The following is a 23,422-nucleotide window of genomic DNA, read 5'->3' as shown; positions in this document are numbered from 1 at the left end:
TGATGGTTAGAGACAGTATTTTATTCTACCTCTCCACTCCTAAGATATTTTAAACACAGCCAAAACTAATTCAGGGAGATTAGAAGCTGGGTATTTAGAACTAGACTGCATTATTAGTAGAAATATCATGCAAGAGATCAGTTTCTAGAATTCAGGCACAGTGTTCCAGAGGCTTGAAAGTGTGGATGGGAGAGAAAATACACATGAAACTAAGTTACTCGGTGCAAAGGAAAAATATATATGTATTATCATATATAATAAATGTAATAAACTATATAACATAAAATAAAAATTTTACATAGTACATTATATATTAGATGTCCTTCATTTGTTTAGCAATTTTATTCTCCTAACCCAAACCCTTTTGTAGTTAATATTCCCTATAGCTTTAAGTATTTCTTTAGCTACTCTTTGAATTTTCCATGATACACTACATCTTTTTACCTTAGAGCACTTAACAGTCTTTTGTAATCCATTCACTGAATATTTATTGAATACCTACTATGTGCTATTGGAGTTGGAATTCTTCTCAAACCCCCCAAAAAAAATGCATGTAAGCTTGGACTTCCTCTTATTTTGATGTACAGATCGCACGTGTCTGGGATGGCACTTAAACTCTAAACAGTGTCCTTGGGGTTTGAAATACCAGGAGTGACCTTATCCAGGGGGCTTTGAAGAGTTGTCTGGTTGGAGCTGTACATCCTGGCTCATTGGGGGCTCCCGGAAAAATTATGAGAGCTCACTCTCTCTCCCTCTCTAATAACAGCCACCACTACCAACTATGGGACATGGGTTGTTTGAAGGTGACTGAGCAGCTGGTGTCAAGAATGGAGCTAAACTGGAGAGAGATTGGAAGAGGTATCGATGCAGAAGGGGCCACACCGACCACCTATGTAGAAGAGACCTAGGGGGAGGGTGTTAAATCTTGCAAAGTGGCATTTCCCACTCCAACAAAGACAGTGTGCATGACAAGGCCAGTGAAAGCTTTCCAAAACTCTGCGAACCAAACCAGAGGCGGAGGGAGGAGGGACTACAATTATTGAGAAGAGCATCTAGAACCAGTACCACATAGTACCTGTGCTACTGAAGAATCCAGATTCGTCCCCGCCTAGGTCACCCTGGTGCTCAACTACTTGTTTTCTCACCACTGCAAAAACAGTGGCTCCCTAACTTCCTCTCTATTCTTTCCTTGTCTACGGTGGAAGAAAGCAATCAGAGAACAACTTCTTTACCCTGCTGTGAGCAAGAACATCTCAGAGAATCCTTTTTAAGGTTGTAAAGATTAAGTGCAAGAAATACGTGCAACAAAAACGGGTTATAATGCTGTAACTCCTTAATGAGATCTCACCATACACCTACTAGAATTGTTAAGTCAGACAGCACCAAACGTTAGAGAGGATGTGAAGCATCCAGAACTTTCATTCATGGCTACTAAGTGTGTAAAGTACTTGGTGGCTTTGTTTTGTTTTAAGTTCCATATATACCCGTCCAATGACTCTGCAAATCTACTTGTAGTTATCTCTCAAAGAGAAATGTTAATCTATGTCCACAAAAAAAGCCTCGTCAAGATGTTCACAGAAGCTTAAGTCATAATTGCCAAAACTAGAAATGGCCCAGATATTTGATAAGAGAATATATAAATCATTTATACACTATAATCACACAATGGAATACTACTTAGCAATGAAAAGGAGGGGCCTACTAATAGCACAGCAAAAACGAAGGCCAAAAGTAGGCTGGAAAAGGCCAGATTAAAAAAAGAAAGAAAGAAAAAGAGTGTGTGTGTGTGTGTGTGTGTGTGTGTGTGTGTGCGTGCGCGCATGCGTGCACACGCACCTGACTCCACTTACATCAAATCCTAAAATAAGCGAAGCTAAGCCATGGTGAGAGAATCAGAGCAGTGGTCCCTATGAGGGGTGGGAATTAGGAAGAAACAGGAGAGAACTTCGTGGGTGATGGAAATGTTCTTGACAGTTCTTGACAGTTCATATACTTGATAGCATTGTTTCTCTTGGCATTGTAAAGTTTCAAATACAAGCCACCTACTTGTCATATGAAAACACAAGCGCTCTGTCCAGATGTTCTTGGATGTGTCACAAATGCTGGGTGCTGGAGAGAAGAGCCTGGAAATAAACGGGAGTTGGATGCACTACAAGACTAAAAGGGGTAGAGAGCTACGTTTGTAAAAGGAAACAAGGGTGGGTATGGGAGGTACACCTTCTCCTAGCTGAATAAAAGTCCTGGACAATGGAGGGGATAGCCACTGACTCTTTTACACCTGTATAACAGACACCATTCACGCTCTGCAATACTCTATCCCTCTACTTCAGGAACTGATGGAAATAATATATAACTAAACCCCACCACAAGTAACCACAAAGTTAGACAATTCAAGGGGGTCATTTCTGGAACAAATCATTTAATTGCTGGAGTCCAACCTGGCAGGGTTTTCATACCTTACTGTAAAGATCGTGGAAGCCTGGAGATCCAAGGAATGCTGGGCCAACACTCAAAAGAAAACCACCCTAGAGTGTCACTTTGACCCCCAGAAGACCATGTGCATGAGAAATAAACCTCTCTTAAGACACTGAGCTCTGGAGGTTGTTACCACAGCACAATCTGGATTGTCCTTATTAACATGGCCTATTTTTTTTAACACATCTTGAAAAATGAGATTATTTCTTTTGACTACATGAGTTAACAATTGTGCATTAGACACCATGTTAGGCCCATTAAAAGACCCCCAAAATAACAAGATTTAATCCTTACTTTCAAGGTGGTTGTAAGTCTGATAAGGGAGAAAGGGCATGTACCGGCAACAACCAAGATCTCCTGGTGTGAAACAGGAGGTAGTAAGCGAGCACTATGGGAGGTCTAGTCCAACACCAGTGTCCTCCTCTCTAAGCTACAGTAAACCCCGGGTGCTCATGTTTCTAAACAATTAAAACAGCTACACATGTCATTTGCTGTAAATGTAAATCAAAGTTAAGCAACACAGAGAAAAGACATTCAGAATAACCCACAGAACCACTTCAACTTCCTCTCTTGCCTTCCCCATTGCCCCAGCATTTTCAGATACACCAGAACAGAGACTTCTTGTCATAGCAAGCCACAACCCCTGTCATAAGTACAGAGCTTGAATGTCCCTGCAAAGCTAACATACAACAACTGGCTAAATATACAGTTCATGGCCCAGCACGCTTTTTTGTGTTAACCCATGCAAGTGTCTCATGAGTTCAGACCGGGCTTGAAGAGCTTTTCATATCTTCTTGCATTATCAGCATTACTTCAGCTATCACCTTATGGCTGACATCGGTACTGTTCACAAACATACCAGTTCTGGTCCTTCCAAGCCCATGGTAACACTGTACTTCCCTTTCCTCTCTAATGGTGCTATGACTTGCTTAGGCCAATACACAGCAAAGATGTCTATCACTTCTGAGCTGTGGCCTGTATGAGCCAATATGTGAATCAACATACTAATTTTCCTCCATCAGTGTTTGGAAAGGCTGTGCTAAGATGGAATGCTGACAGCCAGGTGAGTGACCAGATCAGTAGAAATCCTTTCCTAACTTACACAGACACCTAGAGTAACCAGGAAATAAAACTGCTGATATAACACTCTTCTGTTATTTCTTAACTGTTACCTTCTGCTGGCATTCTTCTTTTCTGTACAAGATTTTAGACTTCTTTGCCTTCTGCCCCTCTCATCTTTTGTATTAAGAAAACATTGACACCATCAGAATTACTAACGAATTAGAGGATTCTTTCTTCTTCTCAAAGGACTTGACTCAGTGGACATAACATCTACTCTTTTGTGATGCTAAGCCAAAATGTTAAGTATCCAACTGTATTTAAGCTATTTATTCAGAGAGATTGAAGGATAAGAGAAAAAAAAACAGAATGGGGGGGGGGGTCTGAATAGGGGTGAGCAGGTGAGAGGGGTGGAAAAGGAGTACACATGTAAGAATACAAAGGTTAGAGAAATTAAAAGGGTTCTAGAAGTCTTCTGCATGATAGTAAGCATCCTTTCACAGTAAACTAATACATATTAGTGGCCTTTACAAGTAAAATAAAGTTCAATCAAGCATGCAGATAGACTTTTGCAGGTATGCCTAGGGGCTGAAATCAAATCTAGCAGTGGGCTCACACGAAATCAACCTTTCTGCTTCCTTCTGGTATTCTTTTTTCACTCATGGTAGTCTATTTGTAAGGAATCACCAATTGTATCTGCTTCCAAAAATACTTACCGTCTTTACTAACACAGGGGAGAAATGAAGACAACGGAGTCTGACAGAAATGCGTAGAGATAATACGAACAAGGCATGGGAGGACTTATAAAATATGCATCGGTCATGTAAGTATTAAAAATATGGAGATTCCACTTAGATTTGGAGTTAAGAAAGCATAAAAGCCATCTTTACCAAGAAGGAGATCTGAAAGTTTGGAAAATGTTCTGTTATATGCCAAATGAAGGTAAGTGGAATATGGTTAAAAATAGAATCTTTCAAAAGAACATTCTCTTGAAAATGAAGTAGGAATGAGTCGACAAAATTTTAAGTATAATAAATGACTGAAATGTAAAAAATAGAGGTATTACAGCCTCTGGAGGCTTTAGCCATAAAGACTTTATTACCTCCTACTCTGTGCCCTCACCTAAGCTCCCCAGAGTGCAAAACAGTGGATGCTTAATAAATGCCTAATTAATCTAGTGGTTTAAGGCGTTTACTTCAGAAACACTGTGACCTAATCAAATACCTTTGATCACTCCAGGATTTTCAGTTTTAGACGTGTCCCAATGGCATTCCAACATATTTAAACCCTCTTATAACCCAAGAGAACAAATTACTACTAAAACATGATACGACTTTTTGTTAGTGGCTTCAGTGAAGCAAAGCTTAGATTAATTTATCAATCCTCATTTCTCCACTGACAGTGTCTGAAATATCTTCTCTAAAAGTAAAAATAAAAGTGGACCTAAAATATAAATTCACCCTTAAATAATCCTAATATATCTCAAGAATAAGAAGTTGATAAGTAGAATAGTACACTAAGCTAATTCGCAAATAAAACCCCTGCATTAACCTAATGGAAAAACCAAAGCATGCTATCTTTGTACATTAATTTTAGAAGCATACTTAATTGAATACCCACAAGCAGTCTATCTCTTGGTTACCTCCACAGGGCAGGACAGCTTAAACAATACCATTGGCTCTACCATTTCGTGAGGTTTTAGCAAGAGTGTGCAAGCCACAGACAGAGAATATTTAAAGATGGCGAAACCCTTGCCTGAAGAGAAAGACACATATAAAGTTAAAAACATTAGGTCTTTAACAGTGCTTTCCCCTAGGAGGTGGAAATCTCAGGCTTAGTAACCTACAGGTCGGTTTGCCCATCCTTAAGACCTCAAAATTGGACCATTTCCACAAAGTAGTAGATTAAGTGTGACTGGCTTTTAGGGACTTCAAAAGGTACACCAATTTGGGGAGGAAACCATATTGCATTTGTGGGGTATACCAGACATGGTAATAAGATTGGTTCATAGGGCTTACGAAATGAATGCCCACAGTCATGTTCTGATGGCAGCTTGCACTTCAAGTGGAAATAAAGCAACATGACCACAGTCAAGAATTCTGACTTATTCTTACCAATGAGTCCACCTAGATTACACTGAAAATGCTTAGACATTAGCCTTCCATTAGGTGTAGAGTCCCACCTAAGACGCCCTTCAGTTTTCACTGTTCATGTCACTCATCCTATGGTGAAGAACACTATAAACATAACCGTTACTTACTAGTGACAACTGCCATGCTAGAGATTTGCAAAAGTACAAAATGTCTTGAGCCAAAGAAACGAGCTAATCAGAAAGGGACAGCTCTGTCATCAGCCACCAAGAGCCGATGATGAAACGCCTGCCAATTAATTCTGCTGCGACCATCCCTTCGCTTACACAGAGAACTTGAAGACATGAGCTCAGCCCCAGTCATGCAGGCAGACTACTGGACGGCACACATTTGGAATGCAGAGCGATGTCCAAATGTCGACCTTCTCCGTTCCCAGCCTCACAGCCCTGCTGAACAGCCACAAAGCCAGTAGTCAGCCCTCTGCTAAAAGAGAAAGAGGTGAGGGAGAAGCCTTCTCTACAATCAAAGAGGGCACAAGCGGATGCAAAATCCAGGGGATTTAGGGCAAGAAACATCTCAGAAAGAAAGTACTAAGCAAGAAAAAGCAAGCTCATGTACAAGCAATTAAAACAAAACGAAAATATAATCCTGAGTGAATGATTCTTTATTGCATAACTACCAAATGAACACAAGATGAGGGAAAAAAAGAATAAAGAACATGGAAAACTATAATCCAACAGTGTTAAGCAGTATGTGTAGGAATTAAACACATACAAATTACGTACAAAACAAGATACTCCTAGATGAAACTAAAAGGCTTCAATCCCTCTTTCCCTTTCCTTTCCAGTGTCATTCAGTTCTTCAGCCCTCTCCCATATCAGAAGAGTCCAATATCTCTGGATGTATTAAATGCAAGAAATGCCCTAAGAAGTCACATTAGGATATTAACAGTTTGATAATCCTACTACAAAGCATCAGTATTATAAAAGTAGTTGATCAGAAAGGACTCCTTAAATCAAAGGAACTTCCCTAGGAGATAGGTTCTGGACCCAAGCTTCCAGGTAGTATCCTCACCACCATCGTCCCAATTGAGGCCATATCCACTGAAAGGGTGATCAGTGTTGCAAGAACTCTAAACAGCATTTTTTCATATGTATTAATTCACTTAATCCTCACTACAACCCAATAAAGTATCATTTTATAGACGTGGAAACAGACTGGAACAAATTACTTGTCAGAGGTCCTTCCAGTAGTAAGTGGCAGTTCTGGGTTTCCAGAGCAGGGTGCTAGGGTCCCAGAGTCCATGATCTTTCCTCTACTACACATCCCATGTGACACACAGCTTCCTCAGCAAGCTAGTGTGATCCCAGGTGAAAATCCAGAGATATGAATACAGCCCAGTAAGAACAGTAGTTCAGACAAGAAATTATGTAACAAGAGATAAGAGAAGAGAAAAACACTCTCCTCTCTCCCATGGACACTAGAAGAAATAGCTTTGGGGAAATGGGGATTTTGTGGTTTAAAATGTTGGATATATCCCAAAAGAATATTGAGTTATGCTAATTGCCATATTTTTGGTTCCGATTTGTATGCAGACTGGGTCTTGTCCATCTACCCCAAAAAGACCTGTTCGGTGCATTCCAAGAGAGATTGACCAGTCTTTGCCTACAAAGGCATCAGAAAACAGGTGGCATTTGAGCAGTGTCTTGAAGAAAAAAGAGTTGCCAGGCAGAGAGGAGCTCACTGTTATCTTCCGTAATTCCAATCTGTCTGCAATTACAGGCTGGAGAAGGCTTGAAAGAATCAGGCTGGGGGCAGAATATTAGTGAAAGAAGCCAGCTGGTTTCTACAGGAGCTCCAGGTGGCACCACTTATCAGTATGACTTTACCCCACCCTTAGTCCAATCCCAAACCTTTTAAGCCTTCCAGAAGGAATGGTAAGACAGCACTCAGCTTTCTCAAGAGGATTCCTGGAAAGGGGAAGTAAACATTTGACAAATCTGAAAGAATTACCCATTCTTTGTTAAAGGGAGAGATATGTGAAAGGTTTGGAAACAAAGACATAAAAACAAAAAATAGTTGAGAGAGGACACTTTTAGGGAAGGAAGACATAGCACACATTGCACGTTGATGGGCGAGCAACTCTTAACAAATTAATGCTGCAATGATGGGTTCCAGTCAGTCCCAGTGAACGACCCTGAGCTCGAGGTGACACAATCCAAACTGAAGTGTGGACCACTGCCTGGGGGGGGTTTACCACACGAGCTCATGGAAAACCCGGTTTAATGGTTCTTTACTCCTTTAACCACACCAAGAAAAAAAAAAAGGGATTTAGTGACTGGGGATCTTTGCACAGCAGTGTGAATACACTAAGGAACCCACGGAAGGCCAGGGCCTTAACTGCCGGGTTCTTAGCAGCTGAAGAAGCTAAGTTTAACCAACAAAAGGAGAACTGCAAGTGAGATCGTCAGCAATGAGAGGGTAGATGGTCCGCCAAGAACTCAAGAAACCTAGAAGAGTCAGATTAATCATCTGCCCATCGAAGAGAACACATTTTATGCACAAGCATTGAATAATACTAGTCATGAGTTTTGTTACCTATGGTAATACACTAATGACTGCCCCCTCATAAAAGGATTTTCTAATCCCTCAAACGCTAATTCATTCAAAGACTAAGGCTACAGGAAAAAAAATAAAGATTCCTACTCAGCTGATTTTAAGATGTGAGACTATCCAAAATTATCCATCTGGACCTCATTTAATCACAGAAGTTCCCAAAGTAGAAGAGGGAACTGGAGGAGGGAGTCAGAGATGGTGGCGTGACAGGAGAACGACTCAGAAAATGGAAGTTGGAGGATGGAGCCAAGGGCCAAGGAACGCAGGCAGTCTCTAAAGGCTGGAAAAGACAAGGAAACAGATTCTCCCCAAGAACGTCCAGAAAGGAAAGCAGCCCTGGCTACACCTTGACTGTAGCCCTCGGAGCCAACGTTTGTCTTATGACGTCCAGCACTACTTTGTGTTAATGTGTTACAGCGGCATTACACCTGCCAGGCGTCCCTCTCCACACTCCACCAAGGACAGTGTGACAACCTGAGGGTAAACTGTGGAAGGAGTAATAGAAGTGAGGGAAGACAAGAAAGGCTAGCTGTATCCCACTTCCTCTTGCTACTGACATCCTCAGAGCAGACTTGAGCTGGGCTAAGGGCATAACCATTAACTCTAAGTTTTAAGTTTTGACTATCAACTACATTGTTCTTAACCACTGACAGGAGGACACTTTATTACTTCAAGTGGACTAGAAGGGTATTGGGATTTGCTCTACATTCCATCCAAGGACACAGGAAGAACTATCCCCATGGAATAAACTTAAAGGGACACTGGGAAACAAAAGTAAAACTGCTGGGCAATTATCCCCCTCTCAAGACCTATTTATTCAAATGACAGCTACAAAGTATTGAAAAGGGATGGGAAACAGTGAGCTCAAAGAACAGGATAGCAGGACAGATCAGAAACTTGACCCCCTGTTGCACAACTGGAAGATTTTTACATTTGAAACATAATAAACATAATGAAGACACTATAGAGTGTTTTTAAAAATGAAAGAAATAAAAAGAAACGTCAACAATAATAAAGCAGGGTGCTATAAGATCGCATCAGGGATATACACACATAGAAGAGTAGGGATTTGGGGGCGCCTGGGTGGCTCAGTCGGTTGAGCGTCCGACTTCAGCTCAGGTCACGATCTCACAGACCGTGAGTTCGAGCCCCACGTCAGGCTCTGGGCTGATGGCTCAGAGCCTGGAGCCTGCTTCCAGTTCTGTGTCTCCCTCTCTCTCTGCCCCTCCCCCGTTCATGCTCTGTCTCTCTCTGTCTCAAAAATAAACGTTAAAAAAATTAAAAAAAAAAAAAAAAAAAAAGAAGAGTAGGGATTTGGAATTGCATAAAATCAAAGATGAGTCATCAAAATCTTCGGTTGAACTCTGGTATATGACTGCATGCCTGTGTTCCCACAAAAAGTTCATTTTGAAACCTAATGCCCAATGTGATGGTATTAGGAGGTGGGGCCTTTGGAAGCAGTTTGGGTCATGAGGGTAGAGCTTCATGAATAGGAAGAGAGGTCTTATAAGAGAGGAAGGGGGTTTCTCACCCCTTCCATCATGTGAGGACAGTGACGACAACCATCAGTGAGGAAGAGGGCCCTCACCAGACACTGAATCTGCCAGAGCCCTGATAATTGAACTTTCCAGCCTACCACACTGACAATTGCTTACAACCCACCCAGTTTATGGTACTATTGTTTTACCAGCCTGAACACACTAAGACAAAATCCAAAAGGAGATGATTTCTAGGTAATCCTGGTGAGTTGAACACAAGCATTCCTCCTGGCAACTTCCCTATGCCTACACTGTCATAAAAATAAAGGAATTCCGGGGCACCTGGGTGGCTCAGTCCACCGAGCGCTGGACTTCAGCTCAGGTCATGATTTCAGTTTGTTAGTTCGAGCCCTGCATCAGGTTCACGGCTCTCAGCGCAGAGCCCGCTTTGTGTCATCTGTCCCCCTTTCTCCTGCCCCTTCCCTGCTTGCCCGCTCTCTCTCAAAAACTAAAATAAATCTTTAAAAAAATAAAATTAAGGAATTTAAAACATATCAAATCATGCAAAGAGAAGCGCAAATCACCACAGCTGACATATGGCAATGCAAAATGGAAGGTTGAACGCAGGTAGATGGATAATACCTGGCTTAAAGCAGAGACAGCAGGCACCTGAGCCAGTACAGCAAGACGCCAACAGACAGACAAAGATTTAGCACCTGGAGGCACCCAGTGCCCTGCAGGTTGAGGCAAGGGTTGAAAAGGAAGAAATGGCTGACACTGTACAGGCAATCCTCTCCCTCATCCTAAATGGAAAATTAGAGGTTTGCTCTATGGGGAAATAAAGCAAAGGAGACTGTGAACGTGGGTTACAAACTTTGCAGCTATGGAGCACAGCTGAGCAAGTGAAAATCTGCATTCAAAATGAGTAAGGCTTCTCCTGGCCCTCACCCTGACCAACCTGGACATCGGTTACCCAGGCTTATGCCCGAAGCCGAAGATCAGAGAACTCCTCTAACACTATGGTTTTCAAAGTGTGGTCCACAAATGGCGAGAGGCTGGAAGGATTACAGAACTGTGCCTATTTTCGTAACACTTTGACGTTTGTCTTTTTCATTTTAAAATTTGCATTGCCGGTACAAAAGCAATGGTAGGAAAATCTGCTCGTTTCCTAGCAAGGATCAAAACAATGGCGCACAATTGTAGCCACTGTATTCTTCAGCGTTTCAAACACAGATTTTTTTAAAAGTTGAGTTCACTTAAAGATCTTGAAGGGATAAAAATTATTTTATTACATCAACCTCTGATCACCTCTCTTTTCAATATCCGATGCAACAAAATTGGAAGTACATATAAAGGATAAGTGTGAGCTCCAGGAAAAGGCACACACTATTGTTTCACTTGCATGCTGAACCACTGGCTTTTTTCACGGAACACCATTTTTACCTCAAAAAATAACTGATGGAGAAACCATGGCAATTCCAATTTGGGTATTTGGTAGAAATTTTCTAAATAAACAATACAGTGAGCCCATCACTTCAAAAATAACAATTGAAAGTACTTATTGCCACTAATAAAATTCAACCTTTTATTTTTTTTTAATTTTTTTTTTTAACGTTTATTTATTTTTGAGACAGAGAGAGACAGAGCATGAACAGGGGAGGGGCAGAGAGAGAGGGGGAGAGACAGAATCAGAAGCAGGCTCCAGGCTCTGAGCCATCAGCCCAGAGCCCGACGCGGGGCTAGAACTCACAGACCGTGAGATCATGACCTGAGCTGAAGTCAGACGCTTAACCGACTGAGCCACCGAGGCGCCCCAAAATTCAACCTTTTAAACAAAAATTAGGGTTTAGGATAAGCTATATCTACCACCATGAGCTTGACAGTTCCTCATCCTTAAAGACTTTTCTGATGAGACTGATAGTGATGTAAGCAAACATGATATTTTGATACTGTATAATGAAACGTGCCAACATTTGGAAGAGTAGCATCACTCAGTCAACCACTATTTTCGAAATGACCAACGCATGTCAAAAATGCTACAAACCCATGCCTGGGTAAACAATCCATTCAAAGGACAAGACAAACCAATGTATTTGAAAACTTCATTGATAGGATTTCAGATTCCACACTGCAACAATTAAGACCTAGATCACTTGTTGCGTTTTGGTATAGTATCAAAAATATCAACAATTATCTGGAAAGACTATCAAAATATTCCACCATTTTCCAACTACTTTTCTGAGTGGGATAGATTTTCTTCCTTTATTTAACACAGCAAATTGCAGAGGTGCCTGGGTGGCTCAGTCGGTTAAGTGCCCAAATCGTGGTTTCAGCTCAGGTCAGGATCTTGCAGTTCTATGGGTTCGAGACCCACATCGGCCTCTGTGTTGGCAGCGCAGAGCCTGTTTAGGATTCTGTGTCTCCCACTCTGCCCCTCCCCGACTTTTGCTGTCTCTGTCTCTCACTAAATAAACTTTACAAAAATTTTTAAAAACATAAAAATAAGTAAAACAGCAAATTGCAACATACTGGCAACAAAGATAGCTAGGAGGATCCAGGTGTTTTCCATTAAGCTACACGTTATGGAAATCTTCAAAAATGTAAGACAATGTCACTCACCAAATTCTGCCTTGAAAACTTTACTTTTATGTAAAGTAACTTATTTATGTTAGCCTGTGATGGGTTCACTACTGTTATTTTTAAATGAAGTAATTATTTTTATGGTACTTCAATTTTAGTTTCAACTATGTAAATACTGGGAGATATAACCCACATCAACAAAAGTTCTATAGCTGCACTGTCCAATACGATAATAACTAGTATAATGTGGCTACTGAACTCTTGAAATAGGACCAATCTGAATTGAGATATGAAGTAAGTGGGAAATATACACTAGATTTCAAAGACTTTGCATTAAAAAGAACATAAAATTTCTCCACTTCTTATATTTGATTACATGTTGAAACAATATTTTGAATTCACGGTGTTAGGTAAAATATATTAATTTCAAGCTTTTACTCAATGTGACTACTAGGAAATTTAAAGTCACATATAGCTTGTATTTCTGACTTGCATTGTATTTATATTAAACAGAACTGTTCTATAGGTCCTTAATGGTTTTTTGTTTTAGGTAAAAGAGCCAGGAGATCAAAGTTTTAAAAACTGCTGCTCTATGGGAAAATGAACTAGTTGAAGGGGAAACAACAACAACAACAACAACACGCCAATCTATAGACTCTGACATTTAGGAGGCCCAACGGGACACAGAATGACCCCACAGAGATAAACCACCACTAGTCAATAAGGCCAGAACACAGGTTCACTCAAATATAAAAACGTGGTAAGGCTCACCAGAAGTGTGTGGAAATCCTCTAACATGAAGGTCAAAGACCAACACAAATAAAAATGAAAAATAAACATCCCTGTGAAAAGACAAACAGTGTAAATAGAAAAAAACCTTCAAAAAGATTTTAATATCCTCAGAGAGAGAATACTGCGTCCACGTAAAAACAGCTATGCTTAGAAATTAACATTCATAAAACTTGGAAAATTTGATGGCAGAAATAAATTCAATAGAAAAACACATCTCAGCATCACGGAGAGTAGAAAGAGAGAAAAACAAAGAGAAAAAACAAAAACAAAACACTGGTAATAAACTTAGAGGAGCACTCCAGAAAGGCCAACATGCAGAAGAGTCGAGTCAGAAACACCTGAAAAACGGTGTCTGTGTGTGTGTGTGTGTGTGTGTGTGTGTGTGTGTGTGTGTGTGCGTGTGTGTGTTGGGGGTGGCCTGGAGGGAGGAGGGGAATGAGGTTGCAGTAATAATGTTTCCCAAAACTGAAGGATATGTCTGCAGACATAAAAGCTCTAGCAAATGCCCCAAGTACCAGCATAATAAATGATTTTAAAAACCACACACATCATGAAATTTCATATGATTGGAGGGGAAAAAATGGGAAGGTTCTATAGGTGCAGTGCAGATAAGTAGAGGCTTTCTCAACAATAATGCTGAAAACAAAATAAAATAGGAAGGAGTATGACTTCAACCTAGAATCTGACTTTAATAATCAAGTGTGAATGAAGAACAAAGACATTTTCAGACATAACCATCAAAAAAAAAAAAAACTTCTCAAGAATCCTTTCCCAGAAATTTCCCAGATGTGTCTGAAATATATTGAGAAGAGTATCACTAAACGAAATGAAACCATTATTAAAACCAGGAAAATACAGGGGCATCTGGGTGGCTCAGTCGGTTAAATGTCTGACTTCAACTCGGGTCATGATTTCATGGTTTGTGAGTTTGAGCCCCACATCAGGCTCCGTGCTGACAGCTCGGAGCCTAGAGCCTGCTTTGGATTCTGTGTCTCTGTCTCTCTCTGCCCCTCCCTGACTCATGCTCTGTCTCTCTCTCTCTCAAAAATAAAAAAACATTTAAAAAAACAGGAAAATATATTTGTGCAAGCAAAAAATTGTAATTATAGTACACTATGTGGCTCAGCTTTGAACCACATTTTACAGTCATACTAATGTAAAAACTGAATATTAAAATATGTATATTGTGCACTTGAAACTAATGTTATAGTGTATATTAACTAACTGGAATCTCTTTTTTTTCTTAACTTATTTATTTAGGTAATCTCTACCCCAACATGGTAGAACTCTCAAACCCCAGGATCAAGAGTCACATGCTGTTCCACCTGAACCAGCCAGGTGCCTCTAACTAACTAGAATTCAAGTAAAAACTTACAACTTTGAATGGAACCACAAAAGACTCTGAACAGTCAAAGCAATCTTAAGAAGAATAAAGCTGGAGGTAACATTCTCCCAGATTTCAAGATATACTACAAAGCTGAAGTAATCAAAACAGTATGGTACTGGCACATAAATATATATACATAGATCATTGGAACAGAGCCCAGAAATAAACCCATTCTTATACAATCTATGATGAAGGATCCAAGAATAAACAATGGGGAAAAGACAGTCTCTTCAACAAATGGTGCCAGAAAAACTGGATCACTTTCTCACACCACAGACAAAAACAAATTCAAATTGGATTAAAGACCTAAATGTGAGACTTGAAACCATAAAACTCCTAGAAGAAAACACAGGCAGTAATTTGACAATCAGCCTTAGCAGCACTTTTCTAGATATATCTCCTCGAGTAAGGGAAACAAAAGACAAAATAAACTATTAAAAATCTATCAAAATAAAAAGCTTTTGCACATTGAAGGAAATCATCGGCAAAATGAAAAAGCAACCTACTGAATAGGAAAAGATTATCTTCTCTTGTAAAACAAAAATCTGACCAGAGACCGCCAGTGTTCCCTCTAGGCAACAACCAACCACAGCTGAGCAGGGGCGACTCAGTGTCTCCCCAACACTCAGCATTACACATTCCACTACCGAATAGTGTACATTTCTCCATATGCACCCCTATAAATGAGAAAAAGGACACGAAGATGCCATCTTTCAAGAAATAGAAATAGCACATATGTTTGCAGGATCGCATTGCCTACAATGCAACAGCAGATGTTTATTTCTCCAGTTGCTCGTTCAGCCCCTTCAATGACTGAGGTCTGGCCTGCCTAGTTTAAGAGGTGACGGGCTTGAACGAAACAAACTCAATCGTTTTTGCTATGTCCTGCAAGCTCGCATTTATATATTTACTTTTTCCTAAATACTGCAAAGTTTTTTACATGTGATACATGCAGAAGAAATTAAAATAAGCAGATCAGCATATTTTAAAATAATTGCAGACATTTTCCAACTTATACTGTCTGTAACTCTACTAAGAACATTAAAAATGAGACTGCTTCAATGTTTTCCTCATTTTACTTTTGATTTAGAGGATACATATTATAAACCCGAATCAGAGACAAATCTTTAAGGTCTCTCTGCCTTAGAATGGGGTTGAATGAAGCAGAGAGAGGCGGTATAACTTTAAAACCAAGACTATTAGTTTTATTTACATGCCACAACACAATCTTCAAATGACCTCTGCCTTCCCAAGTAACATTTTAACTAAAGTGACAGAGAATGGAATGCCACATTAGAATTGAAAGCAAGATAAAAGGTAGGAGTCCTAATCTACTGCTCTACATAGCATTATTCATGACAAGGGTTTCCCACTTTCTCAGACAGGGTTCAAAATGTCAGCTTTAACTATGTAGCAAATTTTAATAGGATGCTTCTAAATGGGTACCCTAAGAGGGCTACAAGTATTTCTTCATCTACAGCACATTCAGCTACTTCTCATCTGGCTCCAGGAGTAGTTTCCCAGCCTATTTCCTTTCATCTCTGATGCATTTGGGCTGCTGAGCGAACCGCTCCCCTAATTCTGTCAGAAGCCGGAATAAAAATTTTGTTTTGTGTTTACGAAACATCAAAGTATGGGCAAGGAAGCCCTTGATGAAGGCCTCCCTGCTCTGGTTGCAGAATTACTCTGCCTGCAAGGTGCTACCCTCTGCTGTTGGAGGGTTGGCATCAGGGAAGTGGTTGGAAAATGCAGTGCTAAAACAGCCATTTTTGATGTAAATTGTAAAATGTCCTTGAGGTCTTCAAAAATCTGACAGCAATTCTTCAAGCACGCATCAATTAAATTTTATATGATAGCAATACTGCTAAGCAAATAAATACTTAAAATCATTGGGCTGCAGTAACACAGACTGGACCAACTAGCCATATCTTGTTCTCAGAACACTCAGAGGTAGAGAAGACAAGGTTTTTCCTACCCAGAGAAGAGCCTGTTGTGAAGCAGAGTAATATTCAAAGTGACTCTATAAAGGACAAGGGAACAGGAAGCCAGAACTCTGCTGATAAATTACTTAAATGATTTAATGTGGCAAATATTAACACCCAGATTTTACCATCTTTCACTGACCACTCTAATTCTTTCCAGAAGAATTTTCCAATGTCAAAACACTCAGAAAAATGTTGTAGGATTACTAAAAAAAAAAAAAAAAAAAAAAAAATTGGTATTAGATGCTTTACCTTGACACTCTCAGACTTAATTTTCAAAATCAAAATGTTCTAAACAAATCCAAAAGCCTGCTATGGAAGAAAACATCTTAAAAATGTCATTCAAATTTAACTTTAGACAGAGAAATACAAGTTGTAAATTTTAACCAGTTTATTTTTTTAATATTTATTTTTGAGAGAGAGAGAGAGAGAGAGAGAGAGAGAGAGAGAGAGAGAATGCACACGAGTGGAGAGAGGTAGTGAGAGAAGGAAACACAGAATCTGAAGCAGGCTCCAGGCTCTGAGCTGTCAGCACACAGCCGACGCAGGGCTTGAACCCACAAACCACGAAATCATAACCTGAGCCAGTCTGACGCTTAACCGACTGAGCCGCCCTTAACCAGTTTATATTAAAATAAGTGTAACTCCAGACCAACATAGCAAGGTATTACCTGCACCATTATTTCATAATTGGAAGGGGTTTTTTTTAATTTTTTTTAACGTTTATTGATTTTTGAGACAGAGAGAGACAGAGCATGAACAGGGGTGGGTCAGAGAGAGACAGGGAGACACAGAATATGAAACAGGCTCCAGGCTCTGAGCTGTCAGCACAGAGCCTGATGCGGGGTTCGAACCCACAAACTGCGAGATCATGACCTGAGCCGAAGTCGGACGCTTAACCGACTGAGCCACCCAGGCGCCCCTGGAAGTTTTTATAATATAGAGAGGCAATGTCAGATTGAGGTACAAAGTCTCATTTTGATTTTAAATCAGTTTCAGACTTCTCCCTAATCCACAACACAACACATTGTAGCCATTCTATTATTCTGAGAAATGTAAATTAAAGATTGAAATCCTTTCACCTTCAAAATCGTCACCATCACACAAACATGTCCGTGTTACGTACGTGAGGGGAGGCAGGGAAAGCATGATGACGTCCAAGTCAGGGAATCGTAATCTGAGTATTTCCCAGGTAACCAACAGCCCTACACAATGATTTATGAATGTTACCAGTGCTCCCCAAATCTACTGAGCCAACTGATTTATCTGTGCTAATAAAGAGTTTATGCTTTCAGGACACATCATACCCAAAACTCATCTCCTTCCAGGCAGAACTATGAGAAAGTGAGACCCAGCCAGCTCAGAACAAATCCATTTGGCTTGAGATTCTGGGAGCCAAGGAGCATTCTGCTCAGCTTTACTCCCAGTGCCCTCCCCCAGGAGATGCAAAGCCACCCACACACACTAAGGGTAGAAGAATGGGAAAGGGCAGAGCTTTCTTTCCTGGGAAAAAAGCCAGAGTGAAAGTTCTGGGGGATGTAAACATATAACAGCTAGAGGAGAGCCATGGAAACCTTCTCCCCAAGCAAATGTGCTGTTCTGCAAACTTTCCTTGCCCCCTACAATATTTACCGTTGCATTAAAGCAAATATTTTTAAAATACACAAGCATGTGCTGTTTAAAATGCCTAAAATTAAAAACAAACAAATTCCCCCTTATTGCCTGTCTAAAACCACCAACACATCCACTTTTTACCACCAGACATTTCTGAAGTAGATGACTGCTGGGTATACAAACTAGTTTAAAAACCTCCCCTTGCTGGTTCTGCCAGGATTCTAAACTGAGAGTCCCATTACACACCCCGGAAATGAAGCACGATATGGCACCCACAGGTGCGTCTTTCTGGATAGAGGGTTTTACTACATGTCCCAATTGTCAAGTCTTAAAAAAAAAATACCATGGCTTTCACATGATGAAGATCTACATTAACAGATCACAGTTTAGGGGCTCCTGGGTGGCTTGGTCGGTAAAACCTCCAACTCTTGATTTTGGCTCAGAGCACAATCTCACAGTTCGTGAGTTTGAGCCCTACACAGAGCCTGCTTGGGATTCTCTCTCTCCCCCTCTCTCTCTGCCCCTCCCCTTCTTGCTCTTGCTCTCTCTCAAAATATAAATAAAACTTTTTTAAATATAATTTATTGTCAAGTTAGCTAACATACAGTGTATACAGTGTGCTCTTGGCTTCGGGATGATTCATCACTTATATAAAACACCCAGTGCTCATCCCAACAAGTGCCCTCCTCAACACCCATCACACATTTTCCCCTCTCCCTTACCCCCACATCAACCCTCACTTTGTTCTCTGTATTTAAGAGTCTCTTATGGTTGGCCTCCCTCTCAGTTTATAACTATCTTTTTCCTTCCCTTCCCCATGGTCTTCTATTAAGTTTCTCAAATTCCACATATGAGTGAGAACATAGGATATGTCTTTCTCTGAGTTATTTCACTTAGCATAACACCCTCCAGTTCTATCCACATTGTTGCAAATGGCAACATTTCATTCTTTTTCATTGCCAAGTAGTATTACATTGTATATATAAACCACATCTTCTTTACCATTCATCGGTTAATGGATATTTGGGGTCTTTCCATAATTTGGCTACTGTTGAAAGCGCTGTTATAAACATTGGGGTACAAATGCCCCTATGAGTCAGCAGTCCTGTATCCTCTGGATAAGTTCCTAGCAGTGCTATTGCTGGGTCATAGGGTAATTGTATTTTTAGTGTTTTGAGGTACCTCCACACTGTTTTCCAGATTGGCTGCACCAGTTTGCATTCCCACCAACAGTGCAAGAGGGTTCCCATTTCTCCACATCCTCGCCAACATCTGTTGTTTCCTCAGTTGTTAATTGTAGCCACTCTGACAGGTATAAGGTGTATCTCAATGTGGTTTTGATTTGTATTTCCCCTGATGATGAGCAATGTTGAGCATCTTTTCACATATCTGTAAGCCATCTGGAAGTCTTCTTGGAAAGGTATCTATTCATATCTTCTGCCCATATCTTCATGGGATTATTTGTTTTTCAGGCGTTGAGTTTGGTAAGTTCTTAATAGATTTTGGATGCTAACCTTTATCTGACATGTCATTTGCAAATATCTTCTGCCATTCCATTGGCTGCCATTTAGTTTTGTTGATTGACACTTTGCAGTGCAGAAGCTTTTTATCTTGATGAGTTCCCAATAGTTTGCTTTTATTTTCCTTGCCTTTGGAGATGTTTCTATTCTTTGGAACAGCTTGAGAAGAATAGGTATTAACTCTGCTTTAAATGTCTGGTAGAATTCCCCCGGGAAGCCATCTGGCCCAGGACTCTTATTTATTGGGAGATTCTTGATAACCAATTCAGTATCTTCCCTGGTTATGGGTCTGTTCAAATTTTCTATTTCTTTCCTTTTGAGTTTTGGTAGTGTGTGCGGGTGTCCAGGAATTTGTCCATTTCTTCCAGGTTGTCTAGTTTGTTGGCATATAATTTTTCATAGTATTCTCTAATAATTGTATTTCTGTGGTGGTGGTTGTGATCTCTCCTCTTTCATTTGTGATTTTATCTATTTGGGTACTCTTTTAGTTTTGAGAAGTCTGGCTAGAGGTTTATCGATTTTGTTTATTCTTTCAAAAAAACCAGCTCTTATATTCATTGATCTCTTCTACTAGTTTTTTGGATTCTGTATTGCTTGTTTATGGTCTAATCTTATTTCTCTTCTGCTGACTTTGGGGTTTCTTTGCTGCTTTGTTTCTATTCCTTGAGGTGTAAGCTTAGATTCTGTTTTTAGAATTTTCTTGCTTCTTGAGACAGTCCTGGATTGCAATGTATTTTCCTCTTAGGACTGCCTTTGCTGTATCCCAAAGGGTTTAGATGGTCATGTTTTCATTTTCATTTGCTTCCATATATTTTTTAATTTCTTCTTTAATTTCTTAGTTGACCCATTCATTCTTTATTAGGGTGTTCTTTAACCTCCATGCATTTGGAGGCTAAGTTCTTTCTTGTGGTTGATTTTACGTTTTATAGCACTGTGATCTGAAAATATTCATGGTATGATCTCAATCCTTTTATATTTGTTGAGAGCTGTTTTGTGACCCAATATGTGATCTATTTTGGAGACTGTTTCATGTGCACTCGAGAAGAATGTGTATTCTGCTGCTGTGGGAAGAAAAGTTTTGAATAAATCCATCAAGTCCATTGATGTATCATTCAAGGCCATTGTTTCTTTATTGATTTTCTGCTTAGATGATCTGTCCATTGCTATAAGTGGAGTGTTCAAGTCACCTACAATTACAATATTAGTATCTATAAGTTTGCTTATGCTTATGATTGATTTATATATTTGGATTCTTTCAAGTTGGGGGCACAATTACAACTGTTAGCTCTTCTTGATGGATAGACCCCTTAATTATGATATAATGCTCTTCTTCATCACTTGTTACAGTCTTTAAAGTCTAGTTTTTAAGTATGGCTACTCCAGATTTCTTTTGACTTCCAGTAGCATGATAGATGGTTCTCCATCCCCTTACCTTCAATCTGCATATGTCCTCAGGTCTAAAATGAGTCTCCTGAAAACAGCATATATATGGATCTTGGTTTTTTATCCATTCTGATACCCTATGTCTTTCGATTGGGGCATTTAGTCCATTTACATTCAGAGTGATTACTGAAAGATATAGATTTAGTGTTACTGTGCTATCCGTAGGTTTCATGTTTGGAGTGATGTCTCTGGTCCTTCGGAGTCTTTGTTGCCTTCTATCCACAGAGTCCCCATGAGGATCTCCCACAGAGCTAGTTTAGTGGTCATGAATTCCTTTAGTTTTTGTTATCTCTCTCTGCCCCTGCTTGCTGTCACTCTCAAAACTTTTTAAAAAAGAAATAGGTCATAGTTTACATTAATACATTCTTCTGTCATCAGATTTGGCTACCCAACAACTCCTAAGGAATAAAACACTAAGCAATTAACAGTTATTTCCCTCCCAGGAAGGTCCCTTACAGGAACCAGAGACTACGCCCTTCTCTGGGGATTTAAAACAGCTGAGTACCTTCACAGGTGTAGCCCTCCCACACCCTTCATCTGCTTTGTTCTCAAATCCTTTGTTGCCACTGTATTCATTTCATAATTTTCTGCCCTTTCATAGCCTACTTTTTCCACATCATTCACAAAAGGACAAGTAGACACACAAGCAACGATTTCTGGTCCTTATAAATGAAGTCCTTATAAGAATGTTGCCAATGGGGTGCCTGGGTGGCTCAGTCAGTTGAGCACCCAACTCTTGATTTCAGCTCGGGTCATGATCCCAGGCTCATGGGATGGAGCTCATGTCCAGCTCTACAGTGAGCCTGGAGACTGCTCATGATTTTCTCTCTCTCTGCCCCTTTCATCTTATTATTTAAAACAAAACAAAACAAAATGCTCTTCTTATTTAAAACAAAAAAAAAATTTTTTTTTAAGAAGAATGTTGCCAACTTAAAATGTTAATGGAAGCCCTACTGTGCTGGTCCATTCAACCAGTCAGTCATGACCTGGTTCCTCTACTTGCCATCCTTACCTCTACAGTAATCCCCTAACCTCTAAGGGCTTCCCTGGAGTCTGTACTTCTTAGAACTAATCAAAGCAAAGTTCTATGGAGGGCCTTCTTGAGGATTACATTATAGAAACAAAAATCTTGCCAAGTGTTGCACTTAATAAATGTAATCTTTCATATATGTGGTTGTCAGCATCTTCTATAGTCTCCTTTTGGTTACTGTCTTAAATTTGAGCTACTGAACATCTTGTTTATGGACTATCTTTCCAACTTGCTAAGATCATTATCACCTTCCTCAACAAGCTCAATTTAGTAAACCCCCAAAATAAGTGACTGTGCCCAGGAGCCGATTTTACAGTCACCTAGCAGTAGTTCTAGCACACTAAAGTTAGCACCTGTGTCTTGCTAACTAGTTTTTACTTCAAAGCAATAATCAAAGGGGAGGGGTGTCAGAAGGTAAAGGAGGGTGAGTCAAGTATCCTCCAGGGTTAGAAGGCACTTTGGACCCAAAAGGAAGCAAACCACTCCATACGGAGCTTCATTCAGGGTAACTTACTAATGGAGTGAGGGGGTGTGTGGAAATCTGGCAGACAAATGACCCAGGCAGCACACAGCTATTCTCCATCCTTACTCTCCACGTCTGGACCTTAACCCACAGATCGTATAGGGCGAGGGGCACTGTGGTAAGGTCAACAGGTAGCCATCTAAATTGACACCATCTGTGGACCAGAGGATCTCTACTAGTTAATGTGAAGTGAGGGCCTTCAGAGAGGCAGCCATCTCTACTAGTTATGTAAAGTGGGAGCTTCTGTGTGCCAGCCATCTCTACTAATTTCTGGAGTCTTCTGTGTGCCACTTTAGAGATCAGAACTAGCCTTCCCACATTCCAGTCAGAGCATACATTTAACCTCCATGGAACCTGAACACAAAGCCCTGAGGGGAGGTCATTAGACAAACAGGAACAAGATGGAAGACCAAAGATGGAGTCAGCGTTGTCAGCACTCTTACAAGGGGAAAGAAAGGTTTGGGGGTTTTAAGAGAAATACATAGGGGTGCTTGTGTGGCTCAGGGGGTTAAGCATCCAACTCTTGATTTTGGCTCAGGTCATGATCTCATGGTTGGTGGGTTCTAGTCCCATACCTGGCTCTGTGCTGACAGTGTTGAGCCTGTTCAGGATTCTCTCTTTCCCTCCTTCTGCCTCTTCCCTGCTCCTGCTCTTGCTTTCTCCCTCTCAAAAGAAATAAACTTTAAAAAAAAATTAAAGAAATATCTGAAAAAGAATGTTTGAGGCTTTAATATTTCTAAGAAAAACCATAAACACAACATAACAGCTACTGAATGATTTCTGTTTTCTTTAGAGCAGCATCCAAAGGGGATCCGAAGGACTGCCCATGGACT

General features: G+C 40.2%; 1 protein-coding gene and 1 pseudogene across 1 annotated transcript in view; one reads left to right on the top strand and one right to left on the bottom strand.

Moving 5' to 3' along the window:
- PARD3B (par-3 family cell polarity regulator beta) overlaps positions 1-23,422 on the bottom strand; it is a 1,003,697-nt gene that overhangs the window by 913,756 nt on the left and 66,519 nt on the right. The window lies entirely within an intron of this gene.
- LOC102971235 overlaps positions 1-23,422 on the top strand; it is a 32,024-nt pseudogene that overhangs the window by 6,986 nt on the left and 1,616 nt on the right.

The sequence above is a fragment of the Panthera tigris genome, chromosome C1, assembly GCF_018350195.1.
Source record: "Panthera tigris isolate Pti1 chromosome C1, P.tigris_Pti1_mat1.1, whole genome shotgun sequence".
Taxonomy (NCBI): Eukaryota; Metazoa; Chordata; class Mammalia; order Carnivora; family Felidae; genus Panthera; species Panthera tigris.
This window is presented reverse-complemented; position numbering and strand designations above follow the sequence as displayed.